A 24,375-nucleotide genomic window follows, 5' to 3' on the forward strand; every position below is an offset into this window, starting at 1 on the left:
TTATGCAGACAATCTCTAATACATTTGCATTTTGAGTATTAAAAAGAAAGTACATTCCTTTGATTATAAATATGCATTAAAGTATAGGTAAACTTATTTTCATTTATATGGCTCACATTTCAATAGCTCTTCTTTGGCTATTTAAAAATATTATCTTTAGAGTCAAAGAACTTTATATCAAAGAAAATAACAATTCATAATTAATAAGAAAGATATTTTAGTACTCAGATTTCAGCATATATCAGCCAACATAAATTACATTGTAAAATTAAGTATGCAATTAGTGAATATCTATATATTATTTATGTTAATTGGATACTTCAACTTTTTTCAGAAAGCATAAAAGTACCATGAAATGTCCTCTACAAAATGTCTACCACAGTTGTAATAGCTAAATGCAAAATAGATGTTTTCAAAAAGAATTAACAATAAGCAGTAAATCCATATTAAATTTATTCTTTAGAGATAAGCTACAACCTGTATAACTGCTGTGCACTTTCTGTTCCCTACATATGTCCCTGCCACAACTAATTATCACAGTAGCTCTGGTTCTCAAATTTGGCTTCTGGAAGGCTATTCTTGTGGACATTTAATCTGTATCAGGGTTCCAGGGATTCACACTGAGCATCTTTAGGGATCTGTAGTGTGTGTGTGGGGGGGTAATTTTTCTTTTATATTTTGATAATTTTACATATATATAATATGTGTGTGTCTTAGTCACTTTCATCTCCTGCTATCTCTGTAATCCCCTCAACACTGAATCATCTCCTTCCAACAAGTCTTCCTCCTACTTTTGTGTCATTTGTATGTGTAACCACTGACACTAATTAGAATAGATGACATTATCACAGGAGAAAAATTATTTGCAGCAGTGGCTACATCACTGAAGAAATGGATACTCTTTTCCCTAGCCAGCTATAAACTACCATCCACTTTCTATGATGAAATGGAGATTTTCAAACCTTTTGTTGAAATTTTGCGAGTAGCCACAATATCTGCAGTTCATTTCAATATAGGTTATTGGTGAGGACCAAGGTGGCAGTGAATTTTTTTATTTTTTGTTATTAAAAAAAGTTACAATATGAAATTCTGTCTTTTAAATCATAGTTATCCGTTTTTAATGTATAAGCAAGGTCACATTTCTCTTAATTCAATACCACTCTCCAGTGCCATCGACTCTCACAAAACACCAGGTAATTTTAAGCTCATGGGTCTCCAGAATAGAGAGACTACTGGGCTCAATAAATTGCTTTGTTTTGATGCTGTGCTGGAGAAAACAAGAGACTACAAGATAAATCTGTCAATGACAAGTTCTTTAAAACTACTTAAATCCTGTGAAATTTGTGTATACCCTTTACTTTGAACAAATTAGCCAATTAACTCTCTAACCTGTATCTCCTTCTCAAGTTGGCAGATTTGGTCTAGAAAATGTTCCACTACATGCATTTAATTAGCATCAGTACTCCAAAAAAATCACATTAGATGTTTCTCATGACCAACCAAACATGATATGCAGCTGAAGTCAGCAAAAGCACTTTGGTAACTTGATTCTGTTTTTCCTCAGTTGAGTTCTTTACTAAAGTAGACAGTTGTTTCTGTTTAACCATAGAAATACCAACTTTATCAGGCCTAAAAACCTAAGTAATGTTTTTACAGAACTTAAAAGCATTTATTATATTCATCAGTGCTTTCAAATACCCCTGGCTATTATGAGTCATAAAGTAGTAGAATTAAGAAAAGATTAAGAACTGTGCACAGGTTAAGACTATAGACATCTAATGATAAAATTATTATTCAACAAGATAAGATAGAATACAAGGTTCTTTGCATTTTGGAGGTACTGTTAAACTTGCTACACATATACTTTAGTGCAATGTTCAGGTTATGAGTTTTCTCTTAGAAAAATTTATAAAGAAGCCTCAAAAACAGTTATCTGAATTGTTGGCTAATTTGAAAATGGCAAACTGTTGTAATCCCTGAGAGTGCATGGGTGTAAGTGTTTCATTAGATGAGATACAGATACAAACTCCTACATATTATGCTACCAGTGAATGGACCAGTGAATAAACCGGTGAATGTGCTAGTGAGTGAACCTGTAAGTAAGCCGAGGAATGAGTCCAAGAGTGGGCAAATAAGTAAGCCAGTGTGAGTCAGCCAGTGAGTTAAAGGATGCTGCCTTCCTGGAACACAGTGATAACTGGATCATGGCCAGGACAGGATACATCAGGTATGTCATCTCCACAGCTTTTCCTTACTATACCTCTTGGTCCCATTTGACATCATATTATTTGATAGAAAACTCAAACAAGACCAGCCATTAATTTGTCCAAGTGAAAATATAACTAAAGACTAAAAGAAATCATGTGAAATAGCATGAAAGCATTTAACTAGTATAGAGATAATTAAAACACATGTTCTATCATTATTAGTTATGAATTTTATTTCTAACTTAAATGATTTAATAGCTAATGTCCTTTAAATGTGTCATATATACATACATATATATGCATATATATTTATACATATATATATTCACCATAAAATAAAATATATGTTTACGTATGGCTGTTCAGATTAAAAGACACAGAATTCTTTAGGCCTACATCTCCCACTGTAGTCTCAAAACCTGTAAAAGTCTGAATTTTCAGGTGATATTTTTAAATTTGCAAGTAAGATAAGTACTTTCATAGCTCAGGAATGGAAGCTTGACTGACGGACCCCTTCATATTATCCCTTTTCAAGAAGACCATTGCACAGGAAAACAGGCAAAATGTTTAATCAAAATATTAAGCATTGTTTTTAGCTTAAATCAGTTACATTTAAGTCTAACAGAGTAGCAAAATTAGAATGGAAGCAAAAGCCACCTGTACTAAAGTGATTTGTTAAGATAAAGAAATGGCACATTTTTCTGCCTGCTAGCTGAGCAACAGTGTGGTAAAGACACTAACTCTCTACTACAACCGAAGTATATGCTTACCACTGAAAAAAGAAACTATACTGTCTACAGCTGTGGACTAGTCCCAATAAACTCTTTCCACTTAATAAAATGAATAAAAGTAATGAGACGCCACTTCTTTGATACAAGACAATTCTATCTTGATTTGTTTTCACTTGCTCCCTTTGGCCTCTTGTGCTCACTGGAAGCCAGCTATCATGGTATGACAGACCAATGAAAAGACTCAAAACTGAGGATTGTCTCATGCCAGCATTCAAGCAAGCACTGAGAAGATCAATCTGACAATACGGAAAGAAGTAAGTTGGACAAAGATTACACCTGGGAAGAAGTTTCATTCCTAGTCAAACTTTAAGATGACTGCAGCCTCAGCCAGCAACTGAGTCTCAATGGAAGAATGGGTAGCAAAAAAAAATAGTGTTAGCCACTTGCTCTATAACTCACCCAAGTGCAAAACACTCAGTGAACAATGTGAACTTTAAATAAAAATAAATACAATTGCCAACACAATTAGTAAGTCAATGGATCTAAATTCTCAACTCCATGAGTGAGTATAAGAGTGCTCTACAAGAGTTTTTAACCAGAATACGTCACCAACAGGTTTCAACTTGAATTCACACTATGCACATAGCTTCCAAATCATCAAGCTGAGAATTTAAAGTGATCTAAGCCTGGTCATATTACAAATTGCTGAATAGAAGTAAAATAAAAAAGAAGACTCATCTATTGAACCCTCTGATTTTTCAGGCTTATTTCTCTAAATTTTTTCAAACTAAACTTCAATCCCATAGCTTAAAAGTATCCACTTCCAAGAACAGTGCACCTAAAACCAGAAAATAAATTTGCAAGCCAGATGCTGGACTTTAAACACTGAGCATTTATTTTAGCCTCAGTCATTAAAAGTGAAGTCTAAATAGCATGAACAAGTGCTACCTTTAATATAGTTGCTAAAATGAAGAGAAGATAGTTTGGTAACAGAGCATCAGTGATGTTCACATGATGACTCAGTCCACTACCAATATTCTTGGGGTCTAGGAGTCTATGAAGCTGCAAGAAATCCCATGAAGCTCAAAGGAAAAACCATAACCATCTCAATAAGAAATAGTATGATCAAGAAAGTCAGATTAGAAAGGATTTAAGTTTGAATTACTAATCATTGATTGTGATAGTTTTTAAAGAAAAGAATTAACTGGGTAGTCAAGTCTACTGGTACAGAACCAGTATCAGGATACCTTCAGCCACAGCCATGTTCCATGTATATTGTACCACATTTTATTGCTAATAAAGGAAGTTAGCGGAGAGTTAGAAGGGAAAAGTGAAAAGGGGTCTTTATATATTTGGAGGTCTATCTACAGCTGGTTGGGTCAGGAAGATGACCTGTGGACTGATTCATAGGTTCTTACTATAGATGGGATTTACAGACTTCCAAATCCCTATAAACTCTGGATTTGTGCCTATGCTCTGAAAAGCTCTCTGTGTTCGAAAGTTTCCTGATCTCTAGTTGCTTGCCATACGTCACTTCTGCTAATTCAGCAGAGAATTCTGTGAGCCCTTCATTACTATCATACCTTAATTGCTCAAATATGGAGCTTTCCTTCTCTTAACCTGATCACATCCAGGGCTTATACTAAATCATATAAGCATCCAGAAAAGTGTAAAAAAGAACTGCCCATGGAACTATAAAGTGAGGATGTAAAAATTCTTAGTACCATGTGTTTATGGCTGTCCAATTTTTTTATACAACTCAATGACATAGTTGAGACACTTGAGCCTTTACAGAACACTCACTTCCTAGGTAAAAAAAAACTGGAGTTGATAGTCAAGTTTAGAAGCTTGGTTAGGTTTAGACTTCGTTGTATTTATTTGAACCATTTTCACTCATTGCCAGTTTTTAATGATTTGAGAATTAATATTTGGAAGAAAAATCTCTTCCACTATTCTAATATAACCTCAGTGGTAACATTATAACAATATCGTAAAGTTAAGTGTGCAGTTGCTCATTATTTTGTTTGTTTTTGTCTTTTAGAGTGCAAGAATAAAATTAAATTCTGTTTGTGTGTGTGTGTTACTTTTCCACTGCTGTAACAAAAAACATGACCAATATAAATGAAAGCATATCACTAGAGCAGTAGATGAGAGCTATCACCTCACCCCAACACACACACACACACACACACACACACACACACACACACACACACAGAGAGAGAGAGAGAGAGAGAGAGAGAGAGAGAGAGAGAGAGAGAGAGAGAGAAACAGAGAGAAACAGAGAGAAGCAGAGAGAGACAGAGACAGAAAGTGATAGAGAAAGACAGAGAGGGAGAGACAGGGACAGTGACAGAGACAGAAACAAAGAGATAGAGAAACACAAACAGAAATACAGCGTATTGGGAATTGTATGGGCTGTTGAAACTTCAAAGCCCACCCCCAGTGACATGCCTCCTTCAAAATACCACACTTCCTTATCCTTCCCAAATAGTTTCATCAAATGAGGAGCAAGTATTCAAATATATGTGACTCTACAGGCTTTGCCATTCTCTTTCAAACTCCCCAAGAATGTCTTTGTGCAAGTACATGGCTGGTTCCTGCAAAAGCCAGAAGGCATGAGATACCCTGAAAATGGAGTTACAGAAAATTGTAAACTGTCATAAGGGTGTTAGAAATCTAACTCTTATACTCTGTATGAATAGCAAGAATTCTTAAAACACTAAAGCATCTCCCCAGCACCCTGTGTTTGTAAGAATAACCTTGTAAAGTTATCTGAACTGCCTTGGCCTGCTTTGAGTTTTAGCATTTCTTCTTTGGTTGTGAAGAGGAAGATAATCTAAGGTAAAAAGGTAGAACTGTTCTATACCGTGTCTCAGGCTATTGCAAAGATTTTCCCTTTGCTATCAATGCTCTTAGAAGCTCTAAGAGACTTTCTCATTGTGTGTGTGTGTCCTGCCTGGTTACCTAGTGTCCCCATTGGCTCATTCTGCTGCAGTCACGCCAGCTGCCCTACTGCTCCACTCAAACCATAGCATGGTTACTTTGACATGTTTGCTCTTCATATTGTCCCTGCTTTTCAGATAAATGCACAGGAGTCTCACTGACCTTTGACTGTCAAATAATCAGGCAATGAAAATAGGAAAGAGGAAGAATACAAATACCTAAATGATTATGTTAAAATATCAAGCTTTATGTTTTGAAGGTGTTGCTAAATAATAATACATATCACAAACTAAAGTTGTAGCATACATACTAAATGGATGTTTACATATTTAAACTATATAATCCAAATGCAAAATAATGATATAAGAATTTCTATCAAATCAGCAGGAATAGATGAGATGAACAAATTACTAAAACCTATGAAAAAGAAGGATAATATTTAAAACTGTATTAAGATACTTTCTTAAATCTTTCAGTCTGCCTTTTTTAAAGAAAGACAAATTGCTACCAAGAATGTGGTGGCATACTGAGGGGTGGTAGCCGTAAATATTGACACATAGACTTTAGAAAATATTGTGTAATAAAATGAAGTTGTACATTTGGATATGTGATAATTCAGAAGTTTCACTGTAATATTCATCCAAGAGAAATGTTCATATATGTGCCAGGAAACAAAAACAAAATTCTGATAACATTGTTTATAGTGACACAAAGTTAGAGCAAACTATACACTTCTTTCAACAAATAAGTACAGCTAAGTTGTGCCTAAATGAAATAATAAAATATAAACATTAAAATATATCAACCATAACTATATAAATAATTCCCCAAATTAAATTATCAATATAATATGTAAAAGAGCATAATATAATATTAGGTTAATATAAATATCCCAAAATCCATAGAAGATAATGCAATGCACTACTTTAGAAGTATTGACATATAATAAAACTATAAGAAAATTAATGGGAGAATTAAAGAGAGAGTCAATAAATTTAAGTGGTTCAATCAGAAGACAATGGGCATGGTTTTATTTATAAACTACAAAGCGACTATATTAGCATTTGTTCTAGTACTTTATTGCAGACCTAAAGCTATACCATATATCTTGTATGTATAAAGCATTGCTCTACAATTACTAGGGCATCAAATGAAAAATATTCAATAGCACATAGCAAAGAAATGAAGAAATCTATAATCCCTAAAGTGATACTATATTAAGCAACCAGTTTCTTGAGTGTGGTGTGTGACATAAAGTATGACTATTTTTTTAATTCTATGTGTTTGTAAAAGCATTTTATGACAAAATACTGAACAGAATACAGCAAAATGTTAGCAACTTCCTATTAGGATGATAGACTGATTAATTTGTGTCTCAGGTTTTACATAGAAGGCATGTGTGGGAATATAAATTTAGAGAAAAACATAAATTAGTAACATTATAGGATTTTACTAAAGACACAAGAAATTAGAAACCAATCTGCATTAAGGCAGGCTTTCATTTGCTCCATTACAAGACAGAATGTAGATTTTTTTTTGAAAATAATGTTTCACTTTGACACTATAACACTGCCTAAAACACACTATGTAGATTGGGCTGGCCTCAAACTTACAAGGATCGACCTGTCTCCACCACGAGAATGCTGGGATTAAAAGTTTATAGCCATATACAGCCAAAATGTGGCCTTTTAAAAAATTAAATAATTTCCATCAGGTATGACATCTTACAGAAAATACAAGTGACTGATCCTAAACTAGGTGATTATTGCAACTCTTAAATACATGAGAACATCCACAGTAGCATAAACCTGTGTGTTTCATTAGTCACAGCAATTAATGTGTAGGGAAACTGTTGGTGATATTTTGCTCAACGACGTCTCAAGGTAGGCCAGCTCATGCAGAAAACCCAATGGTGCCTGAACAGCACTATAATAAGAAGCAACAACAGCAGAAAGGGGAGTGAGCCTGGTGTATTTTCAAAGAATTAACAAAAATATTATTTAAAGAAATAGGTCAATACTCATCTCACACTAGTAGAACTTTGGCATTACATCAAAACTCTCCAGCCATCCAAAACTGCTCTTAAAAAAATACAACACCATAGAAATCTTTGACAATAAATCCCATCAATCTACCAAGTCTACAATTAGCCATGACATCTAAGCAGGAGGCGTGCTTACTGACATTCTACTGTAGAAAATGTTTCCTTTCTGAGAAGTATTTCCTGGAGGATTATAGCATGTCTGAAGCTTGGCCAGCAATCCAGTTCACAAAGAAAACCTGTACGACCTGATACAAATTTTTATATTTTCTTTTGTCAAGTTGTATGCGTTATACCTAGAAACAGAAGCCTTCTGAATTTCCCCAGTAATAAACAAGAAGCAAATTCTTAGGTCAATCTATGTAAGTGGTCCTCAACCTTCTTTTATATGGACTGCAACAGCTGACTGCCCCTCCCTGGTTCCCAACAGAGGTGAGTCTTAAGTAGTAGGCCTGTGTCAGGCTTACTACACAATTTTGAATGATGTCTTTCTAACATACAATAACCTTTGAAAAGGTAATTCCAAATCCCCCTCTGGGTATGTGACAATAATTAGTAATAAGTGTTAGAACAATTCTTCCATGTTTCTTGACATAAACCTATAGAATAGCTGTAACAGGAGAAAGACATGAATGGCTGACAAAATTCTACTCAGATACTTTAAGTTAGCTTATGGTTATTTTTAAATCCCCATGCCTAGTAAAAATGTGTTATATACAGATTTCATTTATTTGGAGGAAGGATTGAGAGTGAGTCACTGAACTCAAAAACTGAAGTGAGAGAATATAAAAATGACATTTTCTGTGTTATGTATGTCGGAAGCAACATCCTTAGTTAAAAAGAAATGCTTGGTCCTGAAAGGCACATTGAAGTGGCTGCCAAACACACTGAGGCTCTAGTGACAGTTGGAGAAACATGATCTTCATAGTTGGTAATGTCGCCAAAAAAAAAAAAAAAAAAAAAAAAAAAAAAAAAAAAAAGAACAGTTTGCCAACTTAGTATTAATTTCTGTCAAATTACTCTTAAACTACTGCTAGTTTTCCCTCTTGTGAACATGTGTGTGCACACATGTTCACACATCTCCAACTGAACTGAAACGATTGACTTCTTTTTAAACCTGGCATGGAGATTTGGGACATGGCCACGTGGGTAATAGAATTTGCTTTGTACACATGAGAAGTAAGTTTTAACCCCCAGTTTCCCTCTGCCTAAATCCAGATATGGCCATTGTATCTATAAAGTCAGTGTTGCAATGGAGGGATCAAATGGTTCCTCAGTACTGACAGTAAGTCATTTTAGCCAGAACAAGGTGCTACTCTTGTTCAGTGAAAAACACCCTTCTACACGCCCCCACAAACACAAGAAATATTACTAACACATACAAAAAAGGATATTAGAATGAAATAAATATGGCAGGGTCTCTGCTATTAAAACAAAATTCCAAATTGTGTGTGTGCATGAATGTGTGTGTGTGTGCAAATGTGTTTGTGTGCCAATGTGTGTGTGTGTGTGTGTTGTGGTGTGTATGTGTGTGCATGCGTATCTCACTTTCCATTTCTAGTTTATTCCAATCTCATGAAGTTAGATTCTGCCAATCCTTCAAAAAGAATTTATGTTACAAAATACAACAAAAAATGTTGAGGTACCTGTCTTTGCCACTCAATATACTTGCCAGGAACATACAGACTAGACAGGATGCACTGATGTAGGAATGCGCAAATACATTGCAACAACAATCAATGAAAAATAGCCACTGGTTTCAAAAGCAGCATGCATCAGTAAATAGGAGCATTGGAAAAAAGAAAAGGGAAGGGGAGGATGGAGTAGCTATATGATAATGTCAAAAAATAACTAAATGATTAAAGTAAAACCTCTCCTATCAGCCATGCCTGGGGTGCTGTGGTAATCCCAACATCCAAGCTGGGTCGAGAGGATAGGAGCCAAAGACTGATCTTAGCTGCACAGTGATTCCAAGACATGCCTGAAGTCTGCAAGACATCTCAAAACAGAGACAGAGTCTCAGATAAACAAAATCCCTCTGATTTCTCTTTCAGTTTTTTACATTGAATTTCATCAAACACACAGGATACATACATGTATATAAGTACCTATTTCCTCTTATCTCCAGACTCTCTTCATTATTCCCAATCCAACACAATCTCTTCAAAGCTCACAATGCTTCTCTTTTCTGAGTACTTAAGTTACTGCATATTACTTGCATACAAGTATAGTATGCATGTATACATACATGTGGGTGAGGAAGATGGAGAGGACTTCTCAGTCTCCCTAGAGATGTAATGTATAGCGTCTGGATATACAAATTTGCTCTTATTCTTTTGTTTGTATTCATGGACCTATTAAATCCTACATTTCTTTTCTCAGTCACTGTCTGGTCTTAAGTTTCATTATAGATTTTGAAAGTTTCATATATTGCTGTACTATATTTACATATTACCCCTTCCTTGACCAACTCTTCATTCTTCCTGTGTTGCCTTTCTCTGACCCCTCAAACTTAATATCTCTATTTCTGTTATTGCCATATACATACACACACACACACACACACACACACACACCAGTCCATTTAGTGTATGTATATGTGTTCAAGACATTCAATTGTGTTCGAATAACCTATCAGGAACCTTGCCCCAGAAGACAACTAATAATTCTCTTTTACTTTTTTGCACTTTTTTTTTACCTATTCACATTGCAACCTCCTCTGCCGCCCTTATGGTTACTCCGTCCCACAATCCTTTCCACATTCCCCTACCCCTTGTCTGAGTGGGTGGGGAAGAACATATCCGATGTACAAGTAACAGCTTTTGGGAGAGTCTCTGATTGAGTTGTTATGGACCCACATGAAGGCTGAGCTATGTATATACATATGTTCAGGGAGGCTTAGGTCCAGCCCATACATATTCTTTAGTTGGTAGTTCAGTTATGATAGCCCCAAGGGTCCAGGTTAGCTTACCCTGCTGCTCTTCCTATAGAGTTCCTAACCCCTATGGGGTTTCGGACAATTCATTCCTTAGCAGCTCTCAACTGCAATGCATCATCTAGGAAGGGCCTTGTGAAATTCCCCACTCCCACTTTTGACTGTCAAGACAAACATATTGTTGAGATTCATGAGTTCAGCTTTCCTATCAAATCACCCTACCCTTCTAGCTTCTTACAATCTTCTTGTCTCATTTTCCATCATGTCCCCAAGCGTTGGGCATGGGGGTTGAGTTGTAGCTCTATCAGTGGAGTTTGGGTGTGGGTGTTCAGTTGTAGATCCTTCAGTGGGTTTAGGCATCCCAAGTTCACTGTTTCTGCCTTTTACATTCCTCTATTTACATTTTTTTGTGGTTATTGTGGGCTATATAATGAATCTAATGATTTGGAGCTAGCATCCACAAATAAGAGAGATTTGGCATTTGTCCCTTCTGGGCCTGGCTTACTATTCAGGATATTCTATCCATCTACTTGCAAATTGCATGATTTCATTTTTCTTTACAGCTGAATAGGAGTATTGTATATGTGCCACATTTACAGATTCAGGGCAGTCCACAAACCTAAAGCAATTTTAGTCCTTTCTTATATATTACTCTTCGAAATCTTCCCTGTCCTATTAGAATTGCAGTCTATTGTTGAATGGCATGAGGAAGGGTATTTTGACTTACTGCTGTCTCTGTGGTGATTTTAAAGATGGAGGAAGCCCCAGCAGATAGTCAGAACTCTGCAATTGCTTGCTAAGTATGACAGCACATCATTCATTAAAAGTGCTTTATTCTCTCGAGACCTTCCATTTTGGATACAGAGCAATCTTTGCCATACCTCCCCTGCTGAATGTGCATGCCTTCCTATCTGTTCTCATACCCTATCCTTCTCACTTTGATATCAGAATCACATTAACCTTTCCTGGTTTTCTTAATATAAACACTTTCCAGGACATTTTAGGGTTTCTGTGTATGTCTCTCCACAGCCCATACTATGTATAAGACTCTTCTTCCACTTTTCCCAGCTATAGCTTGCTCATCTTTCAACTCATAGTAAGATCCTTTCTTTCTGGAAACATCCTCTGACCTTCGGTCCCAATAAGTCTACACTTGCTGCCCATTGTACTTCATTCATGCAGCGTGTGACCCAATACTACTGTTACATTTTAACAATTCATGGTTACCATATCATAAACCTCCAGAAAGTAGAGATATTTCTCATTTTCACATTTGCTTTTCCAGCATAGAGTGTAGCAGCTAGCCATCACTTGCTGATCTATGGCCAGCAAAGGCTACATTTAAGATGGCAAAGATTACATAGAGAAAACTGGCAAAATTATTGTTACTCATTCACATTTATTCACAATTAAGAGGAACAGAATAAAATAAATCCCTCTAGTTAATACACATTCTTAAGTAACGCTAGGTAAAATAATCAATCTGATGAGGAGGTGTGTGTCAAATATTGGAAAATGCTATTGAAAAGCCTCTTCTCAAGCTGCTAAATAAAGTTAACTAATGAAATTACAGTTTAATTTAGCACTGACAAAATCACATTCATATCAAACATAACCATTAATCAAACACTAAAATAATCATTTAGTTAGACAGTATTAGCCAACACTGGAAGTGATTTTGACAAAAATTATGAATGCAGTTTAGTGTGATTTGCAGATATATTTCATTATATTCTTCTAAGTATTCAATGACACTGACTTTTGTGTGTTTGTGTTTGTGTGTGTGTGTGTGTGTGTGTGTGTGTGTGTGTGTAAGATCAATATTAATAGCAGAAGTGACCTTGAATACCTCTTTTTACCAAGGAAGTTTAAAATTATAGCACATAATAACATTTCAACCTTTACTCCTTCAGGGAGTCAATCTGTCATGTAAATAATAAAGTGAAAACAGTTAAAACTTAATAACTACTTGAAATAAAAGCTTTTAGTGTATTTCATATAATTATGTTTTCTGTGATTTCTCCCAATATCTGATGAATCAATAGGGACGTGTTATAAAACTAACCTTACTACTATATTGTACATTTACCATATTCTTTGTGTGTATGCCTATCCATACAATTATATAAGGACAAGTGTAAATTAAATTTTGTGCATCACAAAATGAAATATAAAAATGACTTCTGTAGAAAAGAGTATACCTGGAAATCTAATCAATTCAACTGAAATCTTCTTAATTCAAATATTAACAATAAGTGGTAATTACAAAATGCATATTCAAAAAGCAAAGCCTAATGAATATTCACGTAACAATCAATTAAAAGGAACATTTTAAAAACACTCCATGTATATGATCAGGTTGGTGAGATGGACTGAGAGGCTACAATAAGAGACGGTTGGAATCAGAGAACATTGGGTCCCACAATATGGAAATGTAATGGAGAGGAGACTTCCTTGGATCTGCGAGGCTCTCTTAAGTGAGGACTCATAATAATGGAGTACATGGAGTCTGAATTGGCCATCTTTGTAGCCCGGCTTTCATTGATTGGCTGGGGTTGCATTCAGTTGAGTTGTAGGCCTATGGTATTCTATGGACATCCCAAACTACCAAGATGATGCTAGTACAAAAGGTCACTCTTTAGAAACTGACAGCACGAACCTATTGCTGAATGGATCAGCTACATAGCTCATTTTACAGAGAGCAATTGAGCTAATGCGTAGATGGAGCCTTCACCCCTACACTCTAGTCTTCAGTACAAGAAGGTACTCTGCAGGAAGCTGAAAGGGAAACATGAATACCAACCCAGCAACAAAAATCATGACCTACAAATGTCCTGCCTGCATGATGTGCAGGAGCAACCACTATGGAAAACTTATGAGGATATGGTTTCATTGAAGTCCACACCAGAAGAGAGAGCCCAACTCTACACTATGTGGATAGCCAGAGAAAGGAGAACAGATAGTCAAGAGACATAGGATAGAACCAAACATAACTGGTTTGAAAGAAACAAAATGATTCCCTAATGATATTCTGGTATACCAATAGATTGTTGCCTTGTCCAGTCATCATTCAAAAGGCTTGGTGCAGTTACAGATGGGAGGGAACAGATGCAGAAATACATAGCCAGACTTTATGCAGAGTCTCAATTAGAGGTCTCTATTGGGCCCTACTTGAATCCTTGAAGCTTGAGCAAACTCCATGGAAATGGGGAAAGAAAGATTGTAAGAGTTAGAGAGGATGAGGACATCAGGAGAATATGGACCACTCACTGAGTCAACCAAGTAAGGAGCATATGAGCTAACAGAGACAGAAGCAAGAAGCATGGGGTATCTAAGGGTCGGCAACTTGTTATTTTTGTGGGAGCCCTAACAATGGGAAGGGCTCACTCAGTCTTACACTCTTGAATATTCTTATGACTCTTTTCCTTTTACTGTGTTGCCTCCTTCAGCCTCACTATGATAGCTTTTGCTTTGTCTTGTGTATCTTTATCTGTTATCTCTTGTGGTTATCTCATGTGGGGAGGCATCTCTTTTTTGAAGGGAAACAGAGGAGTGAATCTAGGAAAAAGAGAAGACAGTAGTTGTGGGAGATGGAAATAGTGGAGGGAAGGGAAATGATGATCAGGATGTATTAGACAAGAGAAGAATTTCTTAATTTTTTTAATTCTCTTTATTTAATATTTTTACACTCCATATTTTATTCCCCTCCTCATTCACCCTCTGACTGTTCCACAACTAATACCTCCTCCCTACCACCTGTCTCCACGAGGATGTTTCCAACACCCAATCAACAACCTCCATCAATTCAGATCACTAAACTCCCTGGGGTCTCCAATTACTTCAGAGTTAGGTGCATCTTCACTGACTGAACCTAGACTCAGCAGTACTCTGCTGTATGTGTGTTGGGGGCCTCATATCAGTGAGTGTGTGCTGCCTGGTTGGTGATCCAGTGTCTGAGAGATTTCATGGGTCCAGGTTAATTGAGATTGAAAATCCTACAGTATCACCCTCCTTCTCATCTTCTTCCAGCTTTTCCCTAATTCAACCACAGAGATCAGCAGCTTCTCTCCATTGGTTGGGTGCAAATATCTGCATCTGACTCGTTCAATGCTTGTTGGGTCTTTTGTGGGGCATGGTGAAGCCATCATGATAGGTCTCTTTTTGTGAGCACTCCATAGCCTTAGTAATAATGCCAGGCCTTGGGGCCTCCCCTTGAGCTGGAGCCCAGTTTGGGCCTGTCACTTGACTTGATTTTCCTCAGGTTCCTCTTCATTTCTATCCCTGCAGTTCTTTCAGACAAGAACAATAATGGGTCAGAGACTTTACTGTGGGATGGCAAACCCATTCCTCACTTGATGCCCTATCTTTCTGCTGGAGGTAGGCTGTACAAGTTCCCTCTCCCAATTGTAGGACATTTATCTGAGAAACCTCCATTTGAATCCTGGGAGTCTCTCACATCCCAGGTCTCTAGTACATTCTGGATGATCCATTTACCCAAGCCTGACTATTTCAACTAGCTTTGTTGGCCCTCAGGGCTTCAGTCATTTTCCCCTACTCAATACCTGATGATGTTCCCTTCTTCTCCCCACCATCCCTTTTTCCTCACAGTTTCCTTCCTTCCTATTCTCCTGTGATGGCTTTCTTCTCCCTCCCAACAGCCCTTCAGCCTGTTGAACTTTTTGAGTTATGTGGACTGTATCTTGGGCATTCTGAATCTTTTTGCTAATATTTACTTATTAATGAGTACATACCATTCATGTCTTCTTGGATTTGAGTTACATTACTCAGGATAATATTTTCCAGTTGAGAATTGCTGGGTCTTCAGGTAGATCTATTTCCAATTTTCTGAGGAACCCCTAGATTGTCTTGCAGAATAGTTATACCAGTTTGCAATCACACCAGCAATAGAGAACTGTTCCTCTTTCTCCATGTCTTCACCAGCAAAACACTGTTGCCCAAGGTTTGGATCTTAACCTGTCTGATTGGTGTAAGGCAAAATCTCAGGGTTGTTTCGATTTACATTTCTCTGACCACTAAGGATTCTGAACATTTCTTTAGGAGCTTCTCCGCCATTTGATAATCCTCTGTTGTGAATTCTTGGTTTATTCTATATACCATTTTTAATTGGTTTTTTGGTTGTTTTGGTGGGTAGCTTCTTGAGTTCATTATATATTTTTCATATTAGCCTTCTATTGGATATGAGTTTAATGAAGTTTTTTTCCCAATCTGTAGGTTTTCTATTTGTCTTATTGACTTTGTCCTTTGCCTTACAGAAGTTTTACAGTTTTATGAGGTTCCATTTCATAATTTTTGATCTTAGAGAGTGAACCATTGGAGTTCTGTTCAGGAAATGACCCCCTATGCCATTGAGTTCAAGGATCTTTCTCACTTTCTCTTTCATTGGATCTGGTTTTATGTTAAGATGCTTGATTCACTTGGACATTAGCTTTGTACAAGGTAACAAATATGGGTCTGTTTTCATTTTTCTACATGCATACAGATCAGCACCTGAAGATATTTTACACTACTTGTGACTATTGGAAAGGAATTTGTTTCCCTAATTTTTTTCTCTGCCTGTTTATCATCTATATATAGGAAGGCTCCTTATTTACTTGAGTTAATTTTATATCCAGCCACTTTGCTGAAGCTGCAATAGTTCTCTGGCAGAATTTTTGTGTTTGCTTACATACACTATCATATCATCTGCAAAGAGTGATGCCTGTATTTCTTCTTTGCCAATATTTCTTTGTATTGCCTTGATCTCTTTTTGTTGTTTATTGTTCTAGACAGCACTTCAAGTACTATATTGAAAGGACAGGGAAAGTGGCATTTTTGTCTTGTCCTTGATTATAGTGGGATTGCTTCAAGTATCTCTCAGTTTAATTTGATATTATCTGTCAGTGTGCAGTAAGTAGCTTTTATTATGGTTAGATATGGACCTTGGTTTCCTGATCTCTCCAATACTATTAACATGAAGAGGTGCTGTATTTTGCCAAGTGGTTTTTATGTATCTAAGGAGAGGATCATGTGTTTTTTTCTTTGAGTTTATTTATATACTGGATTATGTTAATGTATTTTCATATATTGAAGCAGCCTTGCATCCCTGGGATGAAGCCTACTTGATTGTAGTGAATGATGGTTTTAATGTGTTCTCGGATTCTGTTTGCAAGAATTCTATTGAGCATTTTTACATCAATATTCATAAGCAAGACTGTTCTTAAGTTCAATTTTTTCTTTGGGACCTTGTGGGCCCTTTTATCAGAGTAAGTATTGTTTCATAGAGTGAATTAGGTAGTGTTTCTTCTGTTTCTATTTTATGGAATAATTTGAGGAATATTAGTATTAGGTCTTCTTTGAAGCTCTGGTAGAATTCTAGATGAAATTAGTCTGGTCCTGGACTTTTTTTGGGAGGGGTTGGGGATGTTTTAATGATTTCTTCTATTTCCCTATGGGGTATAGGTCTGTTCAGATAGTTTGCCTGTTCTTGATTTAAGTTTAGTATATAGTATCTGACTAGAAAACCATCAATTTTACCAAGATTTACTCACAGTAATCTGTCTTAATATCTTTCGATATTAATGGATTAAACCTACCTATAAAAAGACTAAACTAACATACTGGATACACAAACAAGTTCTAGCATTTACCCCATACAAGAAATATATCTCAATAACAAAAATAGACACTATCTCAGAGTAAAAGAATGGGAAAAGGTCTTCCAAACAAATGGTCCCAAGAACAAGCTGGAGTTGCCATCCTAATATTGAATTAAATAGACTGTCAACCAAAAGTTGTGAAGCAGGATGAAGAAGGACACTTCACATTCATCAAAGGGAAAATCTACCAGGACAAAGTCTCAGTTGTGAACATCTATGTCCTAAATGCACTCATATTCATAAAAGAAACTTTACTAAACCTCAAAACACACACAGAACCCCAACATAATAATATTGGGAGACTTGAACACCCCACTCTCGCCAATGGACAGGTAGTTGAAACAGAAACTAAAAAGAGACACAGTGAAACTAATAGAGGTTATGAACCAAATGGATTAAACAGATATCTTCAGAACATTTTACCTTTAAATAAAAGAATACACCTTAGTACCACATGGTACCTTCTCCAAAATTGACCACATGATTGGTCACAAAATAGGCCTCAACAGATACAAGAAGATTGAAATAATTTAATGCATCCTGTCAGATCACCATGGCCTAAAACTGGTCTTCAATACAACAAAAAGCCTACATACACACAGAAACTGAGCAACTCTCTACTCAATGGTCAGAAAAGGAATTAAAGCCTTCACGAAATTTGATGAAAATATTATTACATTATACCCAAACTTTTGAGACACAATGAAAGCAGAGCTAAGAGGAAAATTCATAGTACTAAGTACCCCGGTAAAGATTATTTATGGGATTGCAAGCTGATACAACCACTGTAGAAATTATTCTGACATTTCTTCAGAAAATTAGGCATCCAGGAACTGCTTTACCTGGGAATCCATTCCATATACAGAAACCAAACACAAACTCTGGCTGATGCCAAAAACAGCATTCTGGCAGAAGCCAGATATAGCTGTCTCCTAAAAGGCTCTGCTAGAGACTTACAAGTACAGAGGTGGATATTCTCAACCAATCATTGGACTGAGCACAGGGTCCCAATGGTCAGAGTTAGAGAAAGGACTGAAAGTGTTTAAGGGGTTTGCTACCCATAGAAAGTACAGAAATATCAACCACCCAGATACTGCCCCTCCCAGAGTTCCTAGTGACTAAACTACTAACTGAAGATTACACATGGAGAAATCCATGTCTCCAGTTGTATATGTAGCAGAGGATGGCCTTTAATGTCATTAATGGGAGAAGAGGCCTTTTGTCTGGTGAAGGCTAGATACCCCAGTGTAGGGAAATTCTAAGGCAGGGAGTTGAGGGTGGGTGAGTGCTTGTTTGAGTGCCTTATAGTAGCGGGGGGGGGATAAGATAGAAATTTTGGTGAAGGAAACTGGGAAAGGGAAAAACATTTGAAATGTAAGTAAAGAAAATATTCAATAAAAATGAAAGAAACTGGAAAGATCTTACACTAACAACTTGACAGCATACCTGAGAACTCTAGAACAACAACAACAACAAAACAAACAAAAATCCCCAAAAATATACCCAAGAGTAGAAAATGGTAGAAATTACTCAAGATAAGGGCAGCAATCAACCAAATAGAAACAAAGAGAGCAATAAAATAATCAACAAAAACAAAAACTGGTTCTTTGAGAGAACCAACAAAACAGATAAATCCCTAGCCAAGGTAACTAAAGGGCCCAGCAGCAGTATCCAAATTAATGAAATCAGAAAAGAAAAGAGTCATAACAACAGAAAAGGAGGAAAGTCAAACAATTATCTAATCCTACTACAAAATAATCTGAAACTTTCTAATAATAAAATGTTATTCTGTTTGTAAACACAAATAAACAAACATTAATATATAAGTTAAGATTAATAACTTGATAAGTGTAAAAGTTCTTGTAAATTTACTAAAAAACATTAAAATTTTAAAAAAGGAAATATGTTTAGAGGACACAAAAATTTTTACAAATTTATCTGCAGTTTTCATAAACACTGATCAAAGTCACATAAGGCTGCCTTTAAAAATATTACACAAGATTTTTTTTAATTTTATTGGATATTCTGTGTAATAATATTTCAAATATTATACTCTTTCCCCCCACTCTCTTTTCTCCTCCCCCTCAACTTCCATGAAGGTGCTCCCTCTCCCAATCACCCTCTCCATCTCAGTGCCTTGTTTGGTTGGTAATGTTGTTCTTCCCACAAGGTTGCAAACCTTTCAGATCTATCAGTTATCTCTCTAGTTCTTTCAGTGGAGTCCCTGTGTTCAGTCTGATATTTAGCTACAAATATCCTCATCTGTATCTGTATAACTCTGGAAGAGCCTCTTAGGAGATGTCCATATCTGGTTCATACCAGTAAACACTTCTTGGAATCAGCAATAGTGACTAGGTTTGGTGGCTGCATATGGTGTGGTTCTCCATGTGAGGCAGTCTCTGTAGATCTTCTCTTCAATCCTCGATCCTCCATTTGACCTTGTATGTCCTCCCCATTCTAAGAAGGACGGAGGCATCCACATTCTGGCCTTCCTTCTTTTTGAACTTTATAAGTTCTGTAGATGATTTCTTGGGTATTCTGAGCTTTTGGGGCTAGTATATGCTTACAAATGAGTACAAACCATGAGTGACTGGGTTACACATGGATTCTTAAGTGTCAGGGCAGCTGTGAACATGTAGAAAGAAAAAAAGCTAAACTTTAAGTCAAATAAATTGAAGGACCACTTCCCATGTTAAAATAATTATGAAATTTGTCTACTAAATTTTACTGCATGCCATACAGGGTATATTATATATGCATGTCTTTATTGTTTAATCTTGTGAAAATGATGCTATTGTCTTTCTGGTTTTATTTATTCTTTGTCTATTTTTTAATGAGTAACTGGAGATTCAGAGAAATGTTTCTAACAGTCATCACTAGGGTACGAAGCAGAATTAAAATGTAACACTTAGATCATTCATTTTCAAACAGACAATTCAATGAAAATGAGAGATTAAGATAATATCTATATGACCACACACACACACACACACACACACACACACACACACACAGGAGAGAGAGAGAGAGAGAGAGAGAGAGAGAGAGAGAGAGAGAGAGAGAGAGAGAGAGATCCCTAAAGTAAAAAGGTGAGTGAGGTTACATACAAATATTATCAGCTAACTTAACTGAACAAACTACTTTCATATATAACAAAAGCAGCCTTTAAGTTGGTGGAAAAATGAATTATTCAAGAAAAGGTGGTGAGACAACTGGCTACCCACTCGGGGAAGAATAGCATTGATTTCCACCTTCTGACACAAGCCAAAATAAACTCCAGATGGATTATAGATTTATTTGACAATATTTAAATCAAGTTTATTGCATACGTCAACATAGCCCAGGAAATAAAAATGTTGAATGCTTTCCACAATTTGAGAATCACTTCAGGAATAGATATGAGATACTTTAAACCATAAACTCAGACATTTGCTTCTCCAATTCAAATTTCTTTAATTTACTTGTTTAATATTGATAGATACATTATACCATGTCTCTGTAGTGGAAATAGCAATTGGTAAAAACATAATAAATACATTGATTTTCTTACATCTGAACTCACTCTATCCGGACAAGTGGACATTCACTAAAACTTTGTAGGTATGAAAGTATAATTGGTTCTACTAAGACAGAATATGGCAAATTAAAATTATTATATACACTTTGAATATTGGGAAAGTACAATCTTACATTTTCAATTAATTAAATATATGATAAATAATTTGATGCAAACATATCTTGATATATTTTATATATGCCTGATGTATACATGTGATGGTTTGCATATGCTTGGCCCAGAGAGTGGCACTAGTAGAAGGTGTGGCCTTGTTGGAGGAAGTGGGTCACTCTGGAGATGGGCATGGAGACACTCCTCCTACCTGCTTGAGGATGCTTAGTCTGTTCCTGGCTTCCTTTGGATGAACATGTATAACTCTCAGCGTCTCCTGCACCATGCCTGCCTTGATGCTGCCATGCTTCTGCCTTTATACTAGACTGAACCTCTGAAACTGCAAGCCAGCCTCAATTAAATGTTTTTATATATAAGACTTGCCTTGGTCATGGTGTCTGTTCACAGCAATAAACCCCTAACTAAGACAATAGGCATGCTTTAATGTGTAGCAAAAATATCAGTGACAGACTAATGTGACCTGAGGGATTCAAAAAGAAGCTTATATCATGACTGAACTTAATTTGTACATTTTATTTTTTAATGCTTTTATATTAAATAATATCATACATCCTTCTCCTTAGCATGTGGGGATACATGCCATGCTGTCTTCTTTTAAAGACCATACATTAAACATCAAGGATGTTCTCCCATATAGTAAATATAATATAGTAAGAACGTGAGTGGAAGAGTTTTCCTTGAGGCAGAACTGCCTAGGACAATTCACAATAGAGGCTAAGCACCTGCCAAAGCCAGAGACAGTTGAAATAACAGCAGGGTTTTTTATGGAAAAAAGAAAAGCAAGAATATATGTGAATAAAGAATCCTTAGAGGAACTGAATGCTTCATTGGAGCTGGAAAATGATACACCATTCTGAAAATAATCAAGACAACAAGAATAAAGAACCTAGATAATAAAAATCCACAAATCATACTTTTATACCTGGGAAGTAAAGATGGTGGAGAATTTGATAGTAGACCATACCAGCTACTATCAGAAAATACTATTGATTCCTATCTACAAATCTTCAGGTAAGGTTGAAAGCTGGTCATATAATAGATTTTTAAAAAATTATGAAACGTTTCACATCTATGAAGAACAAATGTCAGGAGTCTCTAGTTTTCAATTACTATCAAGATCAGTATCACACAAAATGTCTTTTGACCTAATGTCTCTCTTTTTCTTCTTACACTTTTCATTTTACCCTGTGGACATCTGTTTTAGTTTCGTTTCTGCTACTGTAATAAAAGCAACTTAAGCAATAATATGTTTTCTTTTTCAACTTTTGGTGCAGGGCATAAAGTCCATTATAGTGAGCGGCACCAAGCAGGAAAAGCAAAAGCAGGAATCTGGTTATGATATACACATAAATGCATGTGTGCTCAGCCTACCTTATTTTATATATTCCAGGATGTTCTGCCCAGAATATGTTGTCCAGAATATGGTCCCATTCACAATTAACATGAGTCCTCCCACATCGATTACTGTATAATACCCCACAGGCTACACAGAAACACATCTCTAGTTGTTTCTAGATACCCTCAAATTGCTTACTGCTCTAAGGGCCAGTTGAATCTGGGAAAGGAAACTTAAAATTAGACTGACTAAAGTCTTATGCAATAGCTAACTGCATTTAGAGGATTGGTCAATTTATACACTGAGGGTTAGAAAGAATCACATCATTCTTTCAACCACAATGACAGGCTGCACATGGCAAAGTCATGATTTTCCATTGAGGCATATAAATAAATAAAAACATCCAGACATAATAAACAATCTAAAGTAAACTTACTCCCAAAAGCACATCCCACAAAATGTGTTTTCTCACACACATGCAAAATTTACCCAACACTTTCATTATTGGACCATGTTTGGACAATTAACTGTTGAACAATTAACAGTAGAACCTTCCACTGTATGATTTACAAACTCCCCATCAAATATATTCAACTTTGGTATCACCTTCACTTTCTTGCATTAGCTCTCAAGTATCTGCCACTTGTTTCTTTTCACTCACATCACATGTATCAAGAAAGCAGTTTGCTTGCTCAAATAGTGCTTCCAAAATAATTAAATTCCTTCCTCCTACAGAACTATGAACATCAAACCATCTGGTTTGATGACTTTCTTCAATCAAATTCTCATTGCTTTAATTCACTCACAGCTGTGACTCTACCCTAAATATGCTTTAACTTGATTGCTATGCAACTGTCTATTAGTGTCTCAAGCTTCACACCTTTGTGCCTCCATCATGTAATGGCAGATCATTATCTTTAATAATTAAATTTCTTTATTTTTAATTCATGAGCTTTCAGTTTATTGTAAACAGGACTAAATAATTCAACCATGGGTCAAGACGTGGAGCAAGCAACCAGTTCATGGGGAACAAAAAGAAGAAGAAGAAAAAAAAACAGTGTAAGGAAGGCAGGAGGATGGATAGACACAAAGGAAGTAGAAGGGAGGGACATTCAATTTGAGTAGTTTACAGAGAAAAATAACTTAATTTCAACATGGTTTCTTTCAAACTATTAATGTTATCTAAGAGCAATGTTACCACATCACCAACCTTGTTGATATATTGGCTCTCAGCAATTTCTCACTATCCATCACTGCTCACTGCCTTGTTTCAATTCCCAAAACTAGTTCTTCATCAGGAACTGTACCAATGGCATACCCTCAACTGCCCTGTCCCCTTTCTCTTCCACGTCACTTCTTTTGTATCAACATGCATTTGATGCAAGTGCCTGAAGGTTTAAAACGTATTAGACATGAGGTCTTTTGTTCCTTCTAACTTAGAAGTCTGAGTTTCTAAAATAGCTAGAAATAGATGTTTGAGAATGATTAATAAGTAATCTGTATTTTTGCCTCATTGCATTATTTTCCTGTTTGATCATCATTCACAGGCAATGACAGTGATGTCTTAGATCACATAACAGCTCCAAAATCAATAACCTGAGAAGAAAGAAATTCAGCAATCCCTGATAATTACATTGACTTTGCTTGGCATTTATTCACATCTCTGCAGATAGCAACTGGGAACATCTTATTGGACTTCACAACTGTTAAGAATTCCCATGATGTGGCAGAGAGAAAACAGTACTGAAAACTCTCTCAGAGACACATGATTAGCACAATGCTAAACTTGTTTGGAATAGGTTTTGTTTTTATATGTCATCCAAATGCTAAAAAAT

The sequence above is a fragment of the Micromys minutus genome, assembly GCF_963924665.1.
Source record: "Micromys minutus genome assembly, chromosome: 14".
NCBI classification, from domain to species: Eukaryota; Metazoa; Chordata; class Mammalia; order Rodentia; family Muridae; genus Micromys; species Micromys minutus.